This window comes from Oncorhynchus tshawytscha, linkage group LG26 (assembly GCF_018296145.1).
Source record: "Oncorhynchus tshawytscha isolate Ot180627B linkage group LG26, Otsh_v2.0, whole genome shotgun sequence".
Taxonomy (NCBI): Eukaryota; Metazoa; Chordata; class Actinopteri; order Salmoniformes; family Salmonidae; genus Oncorhynchus; species Oncorhynchus tshawytscha.
This window is the reverse complement of record NC_056454.1, coordinates 30,276,457-30,294,686: the sequence shown is the minus strand read 5'-3', so window position 1 is coordinate 30,294,686 and position 18,230 is coordinate 30,276,457. Positions and strand designations below refer to the sequence as shown.

General features: G+C 42.6%; 1 long non-coding RNA gene across 2 annotated transcripts; it reads right to left on the bottom strand.

Moving 5' to 3' along the window:
• Window positions 1-2,827: 2,827 nt before the first annotated feature.
• On the bottom strand, window positions 2,828-18,115 carry LOC112225515. 2 transcript variants are annotated; one of them, XR_006080026.1, is made up of 8 exons: window positions 17,539-17,916; window positions 16,976-17,034; window positions 16,759-16,796; window positions 16,628-16,691; window positions 8,345-8,423; window positions 7,663-7,759; window positions 7,216-7,415; window positions 2,828-4,289 (listed from the first exon to the last, which is right to left on the bottom strand). It is a non-coding gene; the product is annotated as an uncharacterized LOC112225515 (long non-coding RNA). The 2 variants fall into 2 exon arrangements; XR_002949607.2 differs by lacking the exons at window positions 2,828-4,289; window positions 7,216-7,415; window positions 7,663-7,759; window positions 8,345-8,423 and adding exons at window positions 10,374-11,580; window positions 13,940-14,028; window positions 16,351-16,434 and having other exon boundaries at window positions 17,539-18,115.
• Between the last annotated feature and the right edge of the window lie 115 nt (window positions 18,116-18,230).

Here is an 18,230-nt window from a genome sequence, read left to right as displayed (position 1 = left end):
TTTCCCCTCAGGAGACTGAATGGATTTGACATGGGTCCCCAGATCCTCAAAAGGTTCTACAGCGCACCATCAAGAGCATCCTGACCGGTTGCATCACCACCTGGTATGGTGACTGCTCGGCATCTGACCGTAAGGCGCTACGGAGGGTAGTCTGAACGGCCCAGTACATCACTGGGGCCAAGCTTCCTGCCATCCAGGACCTTTATAATAGGCGGTGTCAGAGGATAGCCCATAAAATCAAAGACTCCAGTCACCCAAGTTATAGAGTGTTTTCTCTGTTACCGCACGGCAAGTGGTACCGGAGCACCAAGTCTAGGACCAAAAACTCCTCAAAAGCTTCTACCCCCGAGCCATAAGACTCCTGAACAATTCATAAAATCGCCACCGGACAATTTACATTGACCCCCCTTCCCTTTTGTACACTGCTGCTACTTGCTGTTTGTTACCTATGCATAGTCACTTCGCCCCGAGGGGACAATGTACAGATTACCTCAACTAGCCTGTACCCCCACACACTGACTCGGTACCCGTGCCCCTGTACATAGTCTCATTATTGTTATTCTTGTTGTGTTACTTTTTATTATTACTTTTGATTTTAGTCTACTTGGTAAATATTTTCTTCTTCTTGAACTGCACTGTTGGTTAAGGGCTTGAAAGTAGGAATTTCACTGTAAAAGTCTACACTTGTTGTATTCGGCGCATGTGACAAATAAAGATTGATTTGATTTGAAATAGGGAAGAGGCATTGTGCCGCGTGGTGTTGCTTTATCTGTTTTTTTTAAACCAGGTATGCTGTTTATTTGAGCAATATGAGCTGGAAGGAAGTTCCATGCAAACACCCTGGTAGGTTGATTAATAACCGGAACCAGATTATAGGCACTGTAAGAAGCTTCCTCTTGAGCAGACAGCTTGATGAAAACCATTCAATATTCAGGTCTCCAAGAAAGTAGACCTCTCTGTTTACATCACATACACTATCAAGCATTTCACACATATTATTTAGATACTGACTGTTAGCACTTGGTGGCCTATAGCAACACCCCAAAAGAAAAGGCTTTAGATGTGCCAAGTGAACCTACAACCACAACACTTCAATAACACTTGACATAAGATCTTCTCTAAGCATTACAGAGATATGGCTCTGAATATATACAGCAACACCTCTCCCATAAGCATTTCTGTCTCTTCTACAAATGTTATATCCTTGTATTGCTACTGCTGTATCGTCAAACGAATTATCTAAGTGAGTCTCATAAATGGCTAATATATGAATGTTATCTGATGTTAGCAAGTTATTGATTTCATGAACCTTATTTCTAAGGATGCATATATTAATATGGGCTATTTTCAGCCCTTTCCTGTGATAGACATAATGGTGAAAAAAGTCCTTCTTTTCAGTATTACACCCTGGTGTGCTTTCCTCCTCGCTACCTCCACAACTGTGGAGTCTCCTCCTTTTCCCCCTTGCCCTGATTCTGGGTCAGAGGAGAAGCACACCAGAGTGTAATGAGGAGAGGACTAGTTGCTATGAGTCAAGCGGTTTGAAAGACATCATCAAGATACTGTACAGTGAGAGTTGAGGAGATATAATATCACTTTTTGTCAAATAAATGCATCCAGGTACAATTACATTAAGGCTAACTACATTTAATATCCCTGAGAGTAATTTTGTTTTTGTCATTATTGACTAGTTTTGGGTCTAGTTTCTTTCTTCTTTGTTGCTAACCATCCCACATGTTGCCTGTGCATGCAAGGCCTGTCAGCGATCATACACATCATCCAGTCTGCTGGTACTGCGTGTGTGTGTGTGTGTGTGTGTGTGTGTGTGTGTGTGTGTGTGTGTGTGTGTGTGTGTGTGTGTGTGTGTGTGTGTGTGTGTGTGCGTGCATGTGTGTGCGTGCGCATGTGCGTGTGATCCTGTAACAGATACACATACACCGCCCGAGGAGCATCATGTGATACCTTATTATAGCATGGTCTCATCAAGACAAAGCTTTGTGCAATACTGGTTTGATTATACTGAGGGTGGTGGTTTGTACCACGATGCAGTCAACTGTATGTGCACACAACATTCATCTAGGGACAGAGGACTCGTTTTTCCCTCTGTCACTTTGTGACACGCACACATATAGCAAACAAAAACACATTGGAAAATATATACAGTATACACACACACACACACACACACACACACACACACACACACACACACACGCTGCTTCAACCATGGCAGGTGTGTTCAGGTGTACTCCCATCACCACAGTAAAGCTGAGAACAGGAAGATCTCCAGGTCATCTCTGAAGACTTTGTGTTGTCACATTTACCATGAGTACTTCCATAATGACTGAGGGGGATTTTGGTTGGCAGTAACACAACCCTGTGCCATGTGAAAGTACCACTCTGTTCTTTGTTCTGTTCATTTATATAAAGGTGATGACATCGCTATTGTCTGATAAATAATGAGCGGAAGTGACATTCTCTGTCAAACTGAGAAGTTTGACCACCTTTACAAACCTTGATCTGTTGTTACAAACACTGGCTTCTATGTTGTTCTATTTTGAGTCAACTGACAAAGACCTGTTCGGAAGTACCCTTAAATAAAACGAAGTGCAGAATCATAGAAAGACAAAGCTTCTTCAACCGTGCACAGTGTCGCACCTTAAATACCTTGTACCGCTGCATATTGATGTGGTACTCCCTGTATATAGCATCAGTCTTGGGTATTCAGTTTTTTACTCTGCATCGTTGGGAAGGGCTCGTAAGCATTTCACGGTAAAGTCTACACCCGGTGTATTCGGCCCATGTGACAAATAAATGTTGATTTGATTTTAACACCCATTTATTAAACACAGCCCTGGATAGCTGACCCAAACATTACAATACTGATTCAAACAAGGAAACAGTAAAAACAAGAGATCACACTGATCATAAAGACCTAATACATGATCTAACAGGAGACATTAAAGGAAACAGTAAAAACAAGAGATCACACTGATCATAAAGACCTAATACATGATCTAACAGGAGACATTAAAGGAAACAATCCATTGATGTCCATTCTTCCAGTCAGGAAGCATGTAATGGATAGTCAACATATCATTGGGATTAGTCTTTATACAGACAAACAGAAAACAGCATCTCTTCCTGGACAGATGTTTCCATTACAACACATTGAACTTGTTAAAAGCCAAATGCATATAGAGATGCTGACTCATCCCAGTGACCTACAGTTATTTTGTAAAACGCACATCATCCTAAATCACTGTCAGAGACAATGGAAAATATGAGTCATTGTTGTGCGAAGAAATTATCTAGTATCACAATATTATTATTATTATTATTATTTCACAATATTATTATTACTAAGATATGACAAAGATAGAGTACTAACAGTTTACACTAATAATGGCTAAAAAGCTGATTTTTCCTTATCACACAAAAGAAAGTGTCGTAAAAAAAATGAGCAGTCAAATTGATTATCTCTGTTATACTTAATGACAGAGTAGGTACCCTTGAAGTTACCCATGTATATGTTGGAAACACTGAATGACAAGGGTTGTCATTAGACTAGCACACATGCCTGTTGATAGTCTCCGTTACACTGAATGATGATGTCCTCCAGAAAAGATCTCTCACAGAACAAGAAGCTATTCTGAAGCTTCAGCATAACCCACTCAAAGTCTGGATCTACAGGACAGTTCAGTTCAGACAGTTCAGTGTTTATAAGGCAGTTGTTCATGTAATGACTACTTTTAACAATCATCCATATTTATGATTTTTCCTTTCATATTAGTTAACAAAGAAAGCCTTTGTTGCGGTCTCTTGACAAGCCTGGGAAAGCAAGACAACTCCTCTCGTGGAGTGTTATGCCACACACAGTGTGATCCTTTAGGTCTCTGAACAACGGGGTTTAGGAGATAGACATACCATACCCTGGCCTATCAAACCCGAAATAAAAGCTGGATATTTATTCTGCATACAGCAGGATCTGCGCAACAGATGGCGTGGAAATTGACTCGACTTTAGACTCCTTTATGAGTTATGAAACCTTTTGAAAAGTTAGATTTTGGAGTGAATGTTCCTTGTAATGAGAAACGATGACAGACACACAGAGTCCTGCTTTATTTTCTAAACGCCACAGCCTCATCTGATCCCACACAGGCACACACACAGACGAGACATTAGGATGACAGTCTCATCCCAGACCAAGCCCGTTCATCTCAGTCAGACAGGACACTCCAAAGATGCTCTCTGCTGGGTCATGTGGTTCAGCTTGGAAGGACAGATGACTGGAAATGAGAGAAAGAGAGAGGGATGGAGAGAGAGAGAGAAAGAATAGAAAACACTGATCATCTTCCACAGTCGTTCTGCCAGCCTGGCTCTCCCAAAGTAACCACACTCTGCCGGTGCACTCGTAAAAAAAAATGTGTGCTATCTAGAAGGGTTCTTCGGTTGTCCCCATTGGAGATCCCTTTGAAGAACCCTTTTTGGGCAGTAGAATCCTTTTCATTCCTGGAAGAACCCTTTTCACAGAGGGTTCTCCATGGAACCCAAAAGGGTTCTCCTATGGGGACAGCTGAAGAACCCTTTTGGAACCCTTTTTTCTAAGAGTGTACCTGGTTGGTCACACACACACCTGGGCAGAATGCAGGGTAGTGTAAGGAGCCTGGAGGGAGAGGGCATCATCCAACCATTGGGACTGTCAGGTTGGTGAAGGACTACCATCCTCCTAACATCCTAATCACCATGGCCATTTAGCCAACATAAAACTGTCCTCCAAATCCAGTTGACAACTGTACTCTGTACATTACACCCTAATAAGGGTGATTGCTGAACATGGCCATTTACTGCTACCGGATGCAAGCAGATGGCTGTATTCAGTAGAAACCCACAACCCTGGCATTGAACCCACAAATCTAGCATTGAACCCACAACCTTAGCATTGCCAGCCCCCTGCTCCAAACCCCTGAGCCATTAGAGCCAGTTGACAGTCTGCTGCTGGATGGATGGAGAGGATGCATGTCACTGGTTGGCCAGATATGATGGTTGAGATAGTGTGGCCAGGCAAAGTCAGTTCTGCACCGACAGACAGATAACTATGTGTGACTATGATGGCAGCTGGGTTCAAACCAGACCAAGGTCTCCTGCGTAAGCCCACTGAGCTAAAGCCTAGACAGTACCTTGGGTAACTAACACAAGTTTTCAGGGCTGTGGTGTGTGTGGCTGTGAGAGCAAAAGTATTTAGCAGATGGTAATGACAAGCAGCAGTAGGTCCTGAACTGTTCCTAAACCGAACTGAACAGTGAAATCCAACAGAAATACATGACCAAAGGTATGTAGACACATCCCATTCCTAAATCATGGGCATGAATATGGAGTTGGTCCCCCCTTTGCTGCTTTAACAGCCTCCACTCTTCTGTGGAGGCTTTCCACTAGATGTTGCAACATTGCTGCAGGGACTTGCTTCTATTCAGCCACATTAGTGAGGTCGGGCATTGATGTTGGACGACTAGGCCTGGCTCACAGTCTGCGTTCCAATTCATCCCAATGGTGTTTGATGGGTTTGAGGTCAGGGCTTTGCGCGGGCCAGTCAAGTTCTTCCACACCGATCTCAACAAACCATTTCTGTATAGACCTTGCTTTGTGAACAGGGGCATTGTCATGCTGAAACAGGAAAGGGCCTTCCCCAAACTGTTGCCACAAAGTTGGAAGCACATAATCATCTAGAATGTCATTGTATGCTATAGCGTTAAGATTTCCATTCACTGGAACTAAGGGTCCTAGCCCAAACCATGAGAAACAGCCCCAGACCATTATTACTCATCCACCAAACTTTACAGTTGGCACTATGCATTGGGTCAGGTAGCGCTCTCCTGGCACCTGCCAAACTGAGATTAGTCCGTTGGACTGCCAGATGGTGAAGCGTGATTCATTACTCCAGAGAACATGTTTCCACTGCTCCAGAGTCCATTGGTGGTGAGCTTTACACCCCTCCAGCCAATGTTGGCATTGCACATGGTGATCTTAGGCTTGTGTGCAGCTGCCTTGGAAACACATTTCATGAAGCTCCCTACGAACAGTTATTGTGCTGACGTTGCTTCCAGAGGCAGTTTGGAACTCAGTAGTGAGTGTTGCAATAGAAGACAGATGATTTTTACGCGCCGTGCACTTCAGAACTCAGCGGTCCTGTTCTGTGATCTTGTGTGGCCTACCACTTCGCTGCTGAGCCGTTGTTGTCCTAAACATTTTCACTGCACAATAACAGCACTTACAGTTGACCGGGGCAGCTCTAGCAGGGCAGAAATTTGACAAACTGACTTGTTTGAAAGGTGGCATCCTATGACGGTCACACGTTGAAAGTCACTGAGCTCTTCAGTAAGGCCATTCTACTGCCAATATTTGTCTATGGAGATTGCATGGCTGTGTGCTCGATTTTATACACGTCTGTAATGGGTGAGGCTAATATAGCCGAATCCACTAACTTGAAAGGGTGTCCACATACTTTTGCAAATATAGTGTAAGTGTTAGCAGCATCAGCTACAGAAGCCCAGGAACGTGGGAAGTGAATCAAAGTGTACCTTTAATATGAGGTAACTCTAGTCTACAGAACATCTGCTTTTGTCCTGCTATGTGGGCGTTGGCTGCTGTCACAGACGGGTTCATTTAAGGAATTCAGTCTTCTGTGCGCACACACACACACACGCACACACACACAAGACATGTCTGATCTAAGGACTGCATGCCTTGGCACATAGAACAGTAAATAATGCCAACAGACAGCATCTCTAGGCAGTGTTCCAAACCCTGACTACCGGTATTTCTCTAACACATTGTTTCAGAATTTCATTTGGGATTTTATTTTCGTCACACTGTATTTTTTTGTAGATAGGGGGCAGGGGTCAAAATGGTCCACAGTGGTTGAGTTGGGAGCTGTGGGGTGGCATGGGAAACCAAACCCCACAACATCTAGCTTAGTGCTGTGAAATGGCTCGTGCACACACGCAAAGCAGCCAGCTCTCAATCACACAGCATGCCAGCTCATTCACCACTCTCTCTCTCTCTCTGACAGAATCACACTGACAGCTTGGCTCAGAGACACCAGAATGTCAAACTGAATGGCAAAGAATTTTACTCCCTTACTGGCACATTGTAATTAATGGTACCCAGTGTGCAAGTGTGTGTAAATGTTTGTGTGCGCATGCGTGTGGGTCTTACCGGTCTCCTCTCGCCACTCTGAGGTGTTGTGTGCTGGGTCAGGGAATGTGAAGGTGTCCTCTGGTCTGGAGGTCTGGCTATGGGTCTATCAGACAATGCTGTCTTCTTCCACGGCCACAAGGGGGAGCTGTACCTCCATCTGCCCCTATGCAACCCCTTTGCCCCCACCCTGCAGTCGGTCCAATAAGGCTGATATCCCCCTGCAACAACACATAACCACGTGTGTATTATAAAATGTCTGAATGTTTCTTTGGAATGTATTCAGTACGTTTCTATGCTAATGTTTGTAATGCTGCAAGCCACACCTCCTTTACGGGTATCAATAAATAATATCAGAAAACTACAGGCCATCCAGCCAACTGCTGGAGCAAAATATACAAGGGATGTCTAAACAGATAACTCAACAATTAAATGACGTTTTTATCATTATTGCAAATAGGTGCACACCTTCTCAATTCGCTCCTCTTCTCCTCCTGATCTCTCTCTCTTTCTCTCCCAAGATGTCACTCTGAGGGGAAGAACATGAGAGCGAGAGAGCGAGAAACTAACACACAGAGAGAGGAGAGGAAGACAGAGAGAAAAATCAGTCAGAAAGACAAGAAAGAGAGCGAGAGAGAGAAAGAGAGAGAGAGAGAGAGAGAGAGGGCAAAGGGGACTAAACCTGTCAATCTAAAAGGTATCTCATACAGCATCAAAGGCTATTGACATCAAAGGCTGACCTCTAACAATAGTGCTGATAACAATATTTACAATAACAGCAACTGGGGTTAATATTTGACTTAAAGACTTGTATCTCCTAGTATGGCTCTTCATAAAGCCATAATATGAGTACTAGACTGATGCAACAATAATCATAGACTGATAAATGTTGTGGCTGAACTGTTAGTTGATGGACTAGAACTGCTTTGTATACTGGAGTATAGTTTGATGCTTTGATTTCTGCTTAGGCTACATTCACAGTTAACATGTTAGCAATGGTTTGTTTCCTGCCTAGTTAACATATAGTCAACATATGTGTGTTAACTGTAAGTCATTTTGGGAAAAACCATCTGGCCATTGACCATATCCTTATATCATTGTAAATGTACAATAAATGAGATGAAAAATATATATATATTTGACAAGGTACCTTCATCCTCTGTTCCCCCTTCTTCAGCTGTCTTGCTGTGTTCTCCTCCTCTCTCCTCCCCTCCCTGTACTCCTGGACTCTGGTCAGAAGGAGAGGAACACAAGGAAGAGGGTAGTGGAGAGGGTGGGGTGTTCTGGGGGAGTTGTGGCATGTAGTCTGTGGGACCATGAACCTTTAGCTCCCACTTTCCTATTGTGGGATGGTTATTTGTAATGTCTATCAATGGTATTAAATGACTATGATTGAAAAAATAAGAAGAAAAAAAGACAAGGAAAGAAAAAGAAAAAAAAAGAAAAAAAGGCAACAACAAAAAAGATGTTTCCAAGCAAAAAAAGATATTTGCAAAGTAAAATAATAAATAAATGTTTTGATAACAAAAAAGAGTTAAGTCCCCCAAATGTGGGGGATGGTGGGTTTAAAAAGGCCTCTGCTTTAAACACAGGCAGAGAGAGAGAGAGAGAGAGAGAGAGAGAGAGAGAGAGAGAGAGAGAATGTGAGAGATTGACAAAGCAAGTGAAGTAGATCTCTGTCTATGTAAACATATGTTTCCCATGCAAATTGAATAGAGAGCGAAAGAGAGAGAGCGAGGGGGAATCTGAAAGGATGAAGGGATACAGTATGTTGTGTCTGGAGTCAGGCTCTCTGTCCTCAGACTCCTCTGGGGAGTGCACACACTCCTCACTAAAGGATATAAGAATATTAGTCTGCCGTATCTGATAGAACAACAAATCCCCCAGTAACACTGTAGAGACCACATCAACCACACTCTCTTCCCCCTGCTCTCCCCTTCCTGTTCGGAGTCTTTGATCACTGTGTCTGTGACGTTGGTTTAGCTTGGATGGATCCTGCACTGTAGTCTGGAGCACCTCCAGAGGACTAGTTCAGTGGAGAGTGAAGCAGGAACACACACAGACATCCTGACACACCTTCACTACACTCGTAGAAAAAAGTGTTCCAAAAGAGTTCTTTGGCTGTCCCCAGAGGAGAACCATTTTTGGTTCTAGGTACCACCCTTTTGGGTTCCATGTAGAGCCCTCTGTGAAAAGGGTTCTACATGGAACAAGAAAGGGTTCTACTTTGAACCAAAAGGGTTCTACCTGGAACCAAAAATAATTATTCAAATGGTTATCCTATGAGGACAGCCAAAGAATCCTTTTAGGTTCCAGATAGCACCTTTTTTCTAAGAGTGTACCATGTTCTCAGAGAAAACCAGTAGAGAATATATGAATAGAATGTAGGATCTCTACTACTACACACATTACTCCGTTTGTCCGTCTGTCTCCACAGAGCTGACAAGGGTATTGTAACCTACTGTAGTGATGTTACTGTTATTTTGGGTTCTCCTACACTTCAGTGAGAGGAATCCCCCTTTCTCTTCTGGTAACCCTCTTTCCCTGTCCTCCCTCCCTCCCTCCCTCCTGGCACTGCGAACTCTCACAATAATTTGAGGAATAATGGAAAAGAGAATAACTTGTCCAACAATGAGAAAAGCCACACAAGAAAACATTTCCTTTGTCTGTCTATCTACCACAGGAGCTGCGTGTGCCATTTCAACAAAGATGTCAGTTGCCACCAGTGGTGGAAAAAGTACCCAATTTTCATACTTGAGTAAAAGTAAAGATACCTTAATAGAAAATGACTCAAGTAACAGTGAAAGTCATCCAGTAAAATACTACTTGAGTAAAAGTCTTAAGTCTTAAAAGTATTTGCTTTTAAATATACGGAAGTATCAAAAGTAAATGTAAAAATTGTTTCAAATTCCTTATATTAAGCAAACCAGACTGCAACATTTTAAAATTGTATTTATTTATGGATAGCCAGGGGCACACTCCAACATTCAGACATCATTTACAAATGAAGCATGTGTTTAGTGAGTCCGCCAGAACAGGGGCAGTAGAGATAACCAGGGATGTTCTCTTGATAAGTGTGTGAATTATACCATTTTCCTGTCCTGCTAAGCATTCCAAATGTAACGAGTACTTTTGGGTGTCAGGGAAAATGTATGACGTAAAAAGTAGATGATTTTCTTTAGGAATGTAGTGAAGTAAAACTTGTAAAATATATAAATAGTAGAGTAAAGTACAGATACCCCGAAAACCTACTTAAGTAGTACTTTCAAGTATTTTTACTAAAGTACTTTACACCACTGGTTGCCACATAATACCGTTGTCGGTCGGTACAGTATGAAACCCCTCCCTAACAACACATACTCAAACCCTGCCCTGGGGCCCTTCTTTTCGGCTCTCCTCTGTCTGCAGCATCACCACGACACAACACCTCTGAAACCAGAGGAAACATGAACAGTATTATTATTAGCACACTAAATGTTAATAATAGTATGTTACACACATTGAGCTATGATGCTTGTGGTCTATCTATCCTTCCTCTCCAGGTAGATTGATTGGTTGTTATGGAGTTGGTTGACATAGCAACCTGGATGACATAGCATGGATGACCTCTGTGATTGGCAGGTCTTCCTGCATCCTCATCTCTCATTGGCTGACAGCCTGGCTTCCTTCCAGGTACTTTCACAGGAACTATGCAGGTTATTCCACCCTTGGTCTGTCTGCAGACTCCTGCTCTCTCCTCTCTCTCTTCATCTCGCTCTCTCTCTCTTTCTGTCTCTATCCATCTCTATGTACTTTCTGTGAACTCTGGGAAGTCCCTTGAACTCTGTGAGCCTCTCAGCCCACTAGCTCCCTTCCTCTAACCATCAAATTATGAAAATAGGGGGGTGATAGAGAGATGGAGAAACAGCTAGGAGGAGTGTGAGGGTAAAGAAAGACAGACACAGAGATTAAGGGAGATAGAGACAGCAATTGCAAGGTTTCTAGTGCATATTTATTTATACTTACTCAAATGCAATCATACCCTCTAAAGCCCCTCTGTGCCCTGGCTCTCTCTAAAACACACACACACACGTGTCCTCTGGCTCTGACCAGTGGATAATAGTAGCGGTCCTCTCCCTGGGCTGGGCTGGACCAACCGTTCTGGGGATGAGTTTATCACCACTCCACCCCAGTCGATGAGAGCGCTAGAGCATGTTTACGAACGGATCCATTGGTATAAATGATCCCCCAGCCTCACAGCCACAGCTCCGAGACAGGCCTGAACCCAGGGCCCTGTCGAGGATACACACACAGCAGTCTTACCAAGGGTGATGTGTGTGAGGCACTAGTCGATGCCACTGGAGCTGCGTCTGACCTCTCCACCCTCTGAAGGAGCTGCTCTGTCCTCTTGAAGAACATGCACACACACGTTACAGCTGTGAAATCACTGTGATTTCTGCAGACACTCCTGATTCTCCCCACAGCAGGATGTTGTTTAACGGAGTCGTCCAGTTTGTTTGTCCTGGTCTGACTATTACTGTCCTCATCCTTTTTCCTATCCTCTGTCCCATCTCTAGCACCATCTCTCTCTGTAGGGTCTGATAGTCTGTTCTCTGTAACCTCCTGTCCTCTCTCTACCCCTGAACTCTACCCTGCTCCCACTGTCTGTAGTGTTTCTACATGTTTGTATTGTACAGTTCTCCAAGTATGCTGTTGTGCCATGTTAGTTGTTCTCGGGCTGATGCCAGTGGTGAGACATCAAACAGAACTGTTCCTCCAGAGGGGTTTGAGAGTAGTCAAGGTTCCAAAACAAAACTGTGTGTGGTGCTTTAGGGCTCGTGGTTCATATTAGTATGCTTTTAGAGAAGAGATGCCTGCATATGACACTCTGTACTTTCAAATAAACATCCATTAAAGTGCAATGTTTCTGCTTTCTACTGATTGTTTTTTCTCCTACGCACCTGCAATAATACAGTGGATTCCGAAGTATTCAGACACCTTCCCTTTTTCCACATTGTTACGTTACAGCCTTCTTCTAAAATGATTTTGTAAATCCCTCATCAATAGGCACGCAGTACCGCATAACGACAAAGCAAAAACTTTGTTTTTTACTGCAAATGTATAAAAGGTCAAACATTTACTTAAGTATGAGACTTGAAATTGAGCTCAGGTGCATCCTGTTTCCATTGATCATCCTTGAGATGTTTCTACAACTTGGAGTCCACCTGTGGTAAATTCAATTGATTGAACAAATTGGGAAAGGCACACACCTGTCTATGTAAGGTCCTACAGTTGACAGTGAATGTCAGAGCAAAAACCAAGACATGAGGTCGAAGGAATTGTCAGTAGAGCTCCGAGACAGGATTGTGTCGAGGCACAGATCTGGGGAAGGGACCAAAACATTTCTGCAGCATTGAAGGTCCCTAAGAACACAGCGGCCTCCATCATTCTTAAATGGAAGAAGTTTGGAACCACCAAGACTCTTCCTAGAGCTGCCTGCCTGGCCAAACTGAGCAATAGGGGGAGAAGGGCCTTTGTCAGGGAGGTGACCAAGAACAGATGGTCACTCTGACAGAGCTCCAGGGTTCCTCTGTGGAGATGGGAGAACCTTCCAGAAGGACAGCCATCTCTGCAGCACTCCACCAATCAGGCCTTTATGGTAGAGTGGCCAGATGGAAACCACTCCTCAAAAAATAACACACGACAGCCCGTCTTGGAGTTTGCCAAAAGGGACCTAACGACTTTCAGACCATGAGAAACAAGATTCTCTGGTCTGAAGAAACCAAAGATGAACTCTTTGGCCTAAATGCCAAGCATCACGTCTGGCAGAAACCTGGCACCATCCCTACGTTGAAGCATGGTGGTGCCAGCATCATGCTGTGTAGATGTTTTTCAGCGGCAGGCACTGGGAGACTAGTCAGGATCGAGCCAAAGATGAATGGAGCAAAGGACATAGAGATCCTTGAAGAAAACCTGCTCCAAAGCGCTCAGGATCACAGACTGAGGCGAAGGTTCACCTTCCAACAGAACAACAATCCTGAGCACACAGCCAAGACAATACAGGAGTGGCTTCAGGACAAGTCTCTGAATGGCCTTGAGTGGCCCATCCAGAGCCCGAACTTGAACCTGATTGAACATCTCTGGAGAGACCTGAAAATAGCTGTGCAGCGGCGATACTCCCCATCCAACCTGACAGAGCTTAAGAGGATCTGCAGAGAAGAATTGGAGAAACTCCACAAATACAGGTGTACCAAGCTTGTAGCTTCATACCCAAGAAGACTCAAGGCTGTTATCACTGCCAAAGGTGCTTCAATACTTATTTAACTAGGCAAGTCAGTTAAGAACAAATTCTTATTTTCAATGACAGCCTTACAACAGTGGGTTAACTGCCTGTTCAGGGGCAGAACAACAGATTTGTACCTTCTCAGCTCAGGGATTTGAACTTGCAACCTTCCGGTTACTAGTCCAACACTCTAACCGCTAGGCTACCCTGCCGCCCCAATGTAAATGTGATATTTCCACTTTTTGTTATACATTTGCAAAAAAAAAAGTTTTTGCTTTGTCATTATTGGTTATTGTGTGTAGATTGATGAGGGATTTTAAAAAAAATCTAGTTTAGAAGAAGGCTGTAACATAATAAAATGTGGAAAAAGTCAAGCGGTCTGAATAGTTCCTGAATGCACTGTATCATGGTTGAGTGACTCATGTAAAAAAAACTCTCCTCTGATGTCTGCTACAAGTTCCTTCACAAATTCAAAGTGCTGACCTGACGTTGTCCTGATGGATTACTTCATCTACACCTCTCCTCCTGTCTCTCAGACTGGAACTCTGAGTCACGACCTAGGACCGGGTTGTCTAGAGAAACATGGTTGACTTTTTAGGTGGCTCCCTTAAAAAGGCTCCGTAACCACATCTCTTGTTTTAATCGCTTTAGTGCAATTTTCACAAGTATGTGGTACATCACAACTCTTAGTACAAAACTAAAAACAGATCATCAAAAAGGCAATTGTTTCAAAACTCTTAAGCACATTTTCAATTGACTAAGTAAAACACACAAAATCACAGTCCCTTTTTTTCACCAAACTTAATCAGTGTTTCATCTAGAAATACATGTTTCCCATTGCAGTACATGTTAATTAATATAAAATGTAAAAAAGAATTGCCACACACAATGCAATGCTCACATTACGTTTGATGTGATTCTCTTATCTTTTGTTAAAATACATTTTACTGTTACATAAGCCGACGGCTCTTAATTCATAATCACTTAAACGTTTAGTAAACCTATAGATTTGACATGTAAACTGTTTTGTCTTCTACAGATTTTGAGAACTACTTTGATGACTATTATGATTTTACTTCACAGTAAAAAAAATCTTGGATATTTACAAGATCAGAGATGTACTGTATGTTACAAACCAAAGTGTCTTGGTCGGGTACGCAGATTAGCAGATGTTACAGCAGGTGCAGCAAAATGCTTGTGTTTCTAGCTCCTACAGTGCAGTAATACAATATAACACCAATTATCCAGAAAGTCCTAAACAAGAAAGTAATGCATCCCCTATACAGTAAACATGCATCCAAAATGAAGTTGCTGGGGTATTTTTGATGGGGGTGGGGGTTCACACTGCTTTATTGAAATGATATTGGCCGATACAGAGGTCTAAGGCACTGCATCTCAGTGCACTACAGTCCCTGGTTCGATTCCAGGCTGTATCACATACGGCCGTGATTGGTAGTCCCATAGGGTGGTGCACAATTGGCCCAGCGTCGTCCAGGTTTGGCCGGGGCAGGCCGTCATTGTAAATAAGAATTTGTTCTTAACTGACTTGCCTAGTTAAATAAAGGTTGAATAAATAAAAATACAATTTGTTATGTGACCCCAGTGGGAATCAAACCCACAATTCTGGGGTTGCCAGTGCCATGCTCTAATGAACTGAGCCACATACATGACCACTACAATAAATATGTACAATACAATTACTATACAGGTGGAAGATCCCAATGAGCGTACCACCCACTTACAGGCATTGGATGAGGCATGCAATGATTTCAATCCAGGCCTATGTACGGCTTGGATTCAACATGCCAAAAGATGTTTCCCCTGGTGCATGAAAAATGTGGATATTTACTGCGATTTTGATGAGAACCTATGGCCAAATGCTCAAGACAGGCTTGATGCAAACTAGTGCATGCTAAACATTATGCTTCTTTCAAATTAGTTTGCTATTGGATTAACTGGATTATTAAAATAACTAAATTGAGAAGATATCATTATGTTCTGTTTTGGTAATTAAACCAATGTACTCATTATAAACAAATATTTTGGATCAATTGTTGTATCATGAAAGATGTCTATAAACAAAATTAATGCACAATGAAATGTTTGAATGCAAGACTGGCTGGTGTTACCAGTTTGGAGTTTTGTACCGAGTTTTGAAAATTCACCACAAAGTTATTAAAATAAACTGTAGGAAAGCTCTATTAACCAGAGAGAGTCAGCCAAATATGTATTTTTTATCCCTTTTTCTCCTTGTCCCATTGCTGCAACTCTCCTACGGACTCAAGAGAGGCAAAGGTCAAGAGCCATGCGTCCTCCAAAACACGACCCTGCCAAGCCGCACTGCTTCCTGACACTCTTAGCCTGGAAGCCAGCCGCACCAATGTGTCAGAGGAAACACTGTCTAGCTGCCAACCAGGGTCAGCTTGGAGGAGCCCAAGGAGTCGCTGGAGCACAATGGACAAGGAAATCCTGGCTGGCCAGCCCCTCCCAACCTGTACAACACTGGGACAATAGCTCACAGCCTCACACAGCCTCATGTGTCTCCCAGTCATGGCCAGCTGTGACACAGCCTGGGATCGAACCCGGGTCTATAGTGACGTCTCAAGCACTGCGATGCAGTGCCTTAGACCACTGCGCCACTCAGGAGGCCATGTCAAACAGCTCTCTCTGCTGTAACATGTAAGTCCTGGAAACTCTCCTATGGGTGTGGATATATTTTTCTCCGTCTCTCTCTTTCTCTCTCATTCAATCACCATACCTAGGATTGTTTCAGTGTGCCAGCTGTCTGCAGTGACCTCTATTGGCTTGAAATGGTATTACAGAGAGAATACCTAAAGAACAATACAGTGACAGTAAATAAGTGATTTATTTGTACATTGCTAACACTCTCTCACGTTCTCCTGCTGTTTAGCCTTCATCCTCTCATACTCCTTTTCCTCTGCCTGTCTCCGTTGCCGGTCCTTCTCCTCTTTTCTCAGCTTAACACACAACCCAAGTAGACAATTTACTCATTCTGTCTGTTAAAGGCTATTTAGAAGGCATCATTAAAAGATGAGTAGAATGTGAGTGTTTTACATTCCATGCCCATTGCACAAGTGGGATGGTATATACAATTTCTCTGGACATAATCTAATAATTAAGTCTTTACTTTAAAATGTGACGATGGAATACCTGTTTCTGCAGTTTAGCTTGGCTTAACTCCACCAGGTGCCTCTCCCTGGCCTCACAGCACCACCTTATACAGATACATGTATTAGAAGATTATATTATTAATGTGTGTGTGCGTGCATACGTGTGTGTACCTAGCTTCTCTGTATGTCCTCCTCTTCTTTCTGAACCACTGCAGGTTTAAACAGGATGGTGAGTACATTACAATATTTTATTACTACTACTATTACCGGTAACAAGACTAGAGGGAGGGATGGAGGGAAGGAGGGGTAATAGAGGTATACTGTAGATGGAGGTGTGGAGGAAGGGATAGATGGGGAGATATCATAACAATGCTATGATGAGACTTACTCATGTGTAGTTTACTCCGTCGCGATTCAATGGGTGATATCATGGCGAACCCATCTGAACTGGGTGAGAGGGAGGAGAGAGAGGGTAATGTAAATGCCTCCCCCTACTTAGACATTTAATAAGCCTCATAATCTTAAATGCCAAGGGGGTTTACCAGCCCAGAGGTGTGGTACTGAAACTCATTAACGCATACACACACTATTCTTGTACACCCAAAAATAACAAAAACGTTTGTCCATGTGCGCATACGTACATCTATCCCTTCCCCATCACCGGAACCAGAAATACTGGAATATTATGACGGGAAAGGAGCATAAAACGAAACTGTATGCGGAATGTAATGTACTTATTTAATATAATCATTTATATTCCATAATTTTTACATAAGAATACCTCATGTGATACACTTTTCGCCCTTTTTTTGATACTGCAGTTGAATAAGATAATATTATATCCGTAATATCCCGAATGACTATTGGATGTCCCCTTGAAACATTTGAAAACATAGCTGTTACGGAATAAGTCAATAATGAAGATAGATATATTGTGGCTAGCCTACTCACTGTCGAGGCTGAGTTTGATCCTGCTGTGTTTGCGTTGTCAGGTGGGTTAGCTTTGGCATCACCGGGTCCGTGCCATTAATTATTTTCCAACTGTCCACTGTTCTCTGATTAGCTCCTGAATTTGTATAATTGATTATATTATTCCTCTAATACCCCTGGTAGTCCATTACAGCCTATATCCTACCGACTTGCCTTATCAGTAAAACACCGGTGTAGTTATTGGACGTCCCCTGTGGCAAACACGTGTATTGAAAAAAAATATTTAAAAAATACAATAAAATACTAACAAATAATTACAAAAAATGAAGACAAAAATAAAATAACAACAAGTGTATTGGGAACTTCTCTATCCAAAAACGTCACCCATAGATGTTTTATTTAAATTTTTTATTGAACCTTTATTTAACTAGGCAAGTCAGTTAAGAACAAATTCGAATTTTAAAAAGACGGCCTTCCCCTGCCAAACCCTCCCCTAACCGGGACGTCACTGGGCCAATTGTGCGCCGCCCTATGGAACAGCCCAACGCGCTATGAAAGTTTATCATAATCTTCTTCTTTTTTTACAACGGAAGCATAATCGTAATATATAAATTTGAATTAGGCTACAGTAATATATACTTTTATTACTGTTATATATATATATATATAACAGTAATAGCCTAATTCAAACTTTTTCAAAATCAATGTTAGGC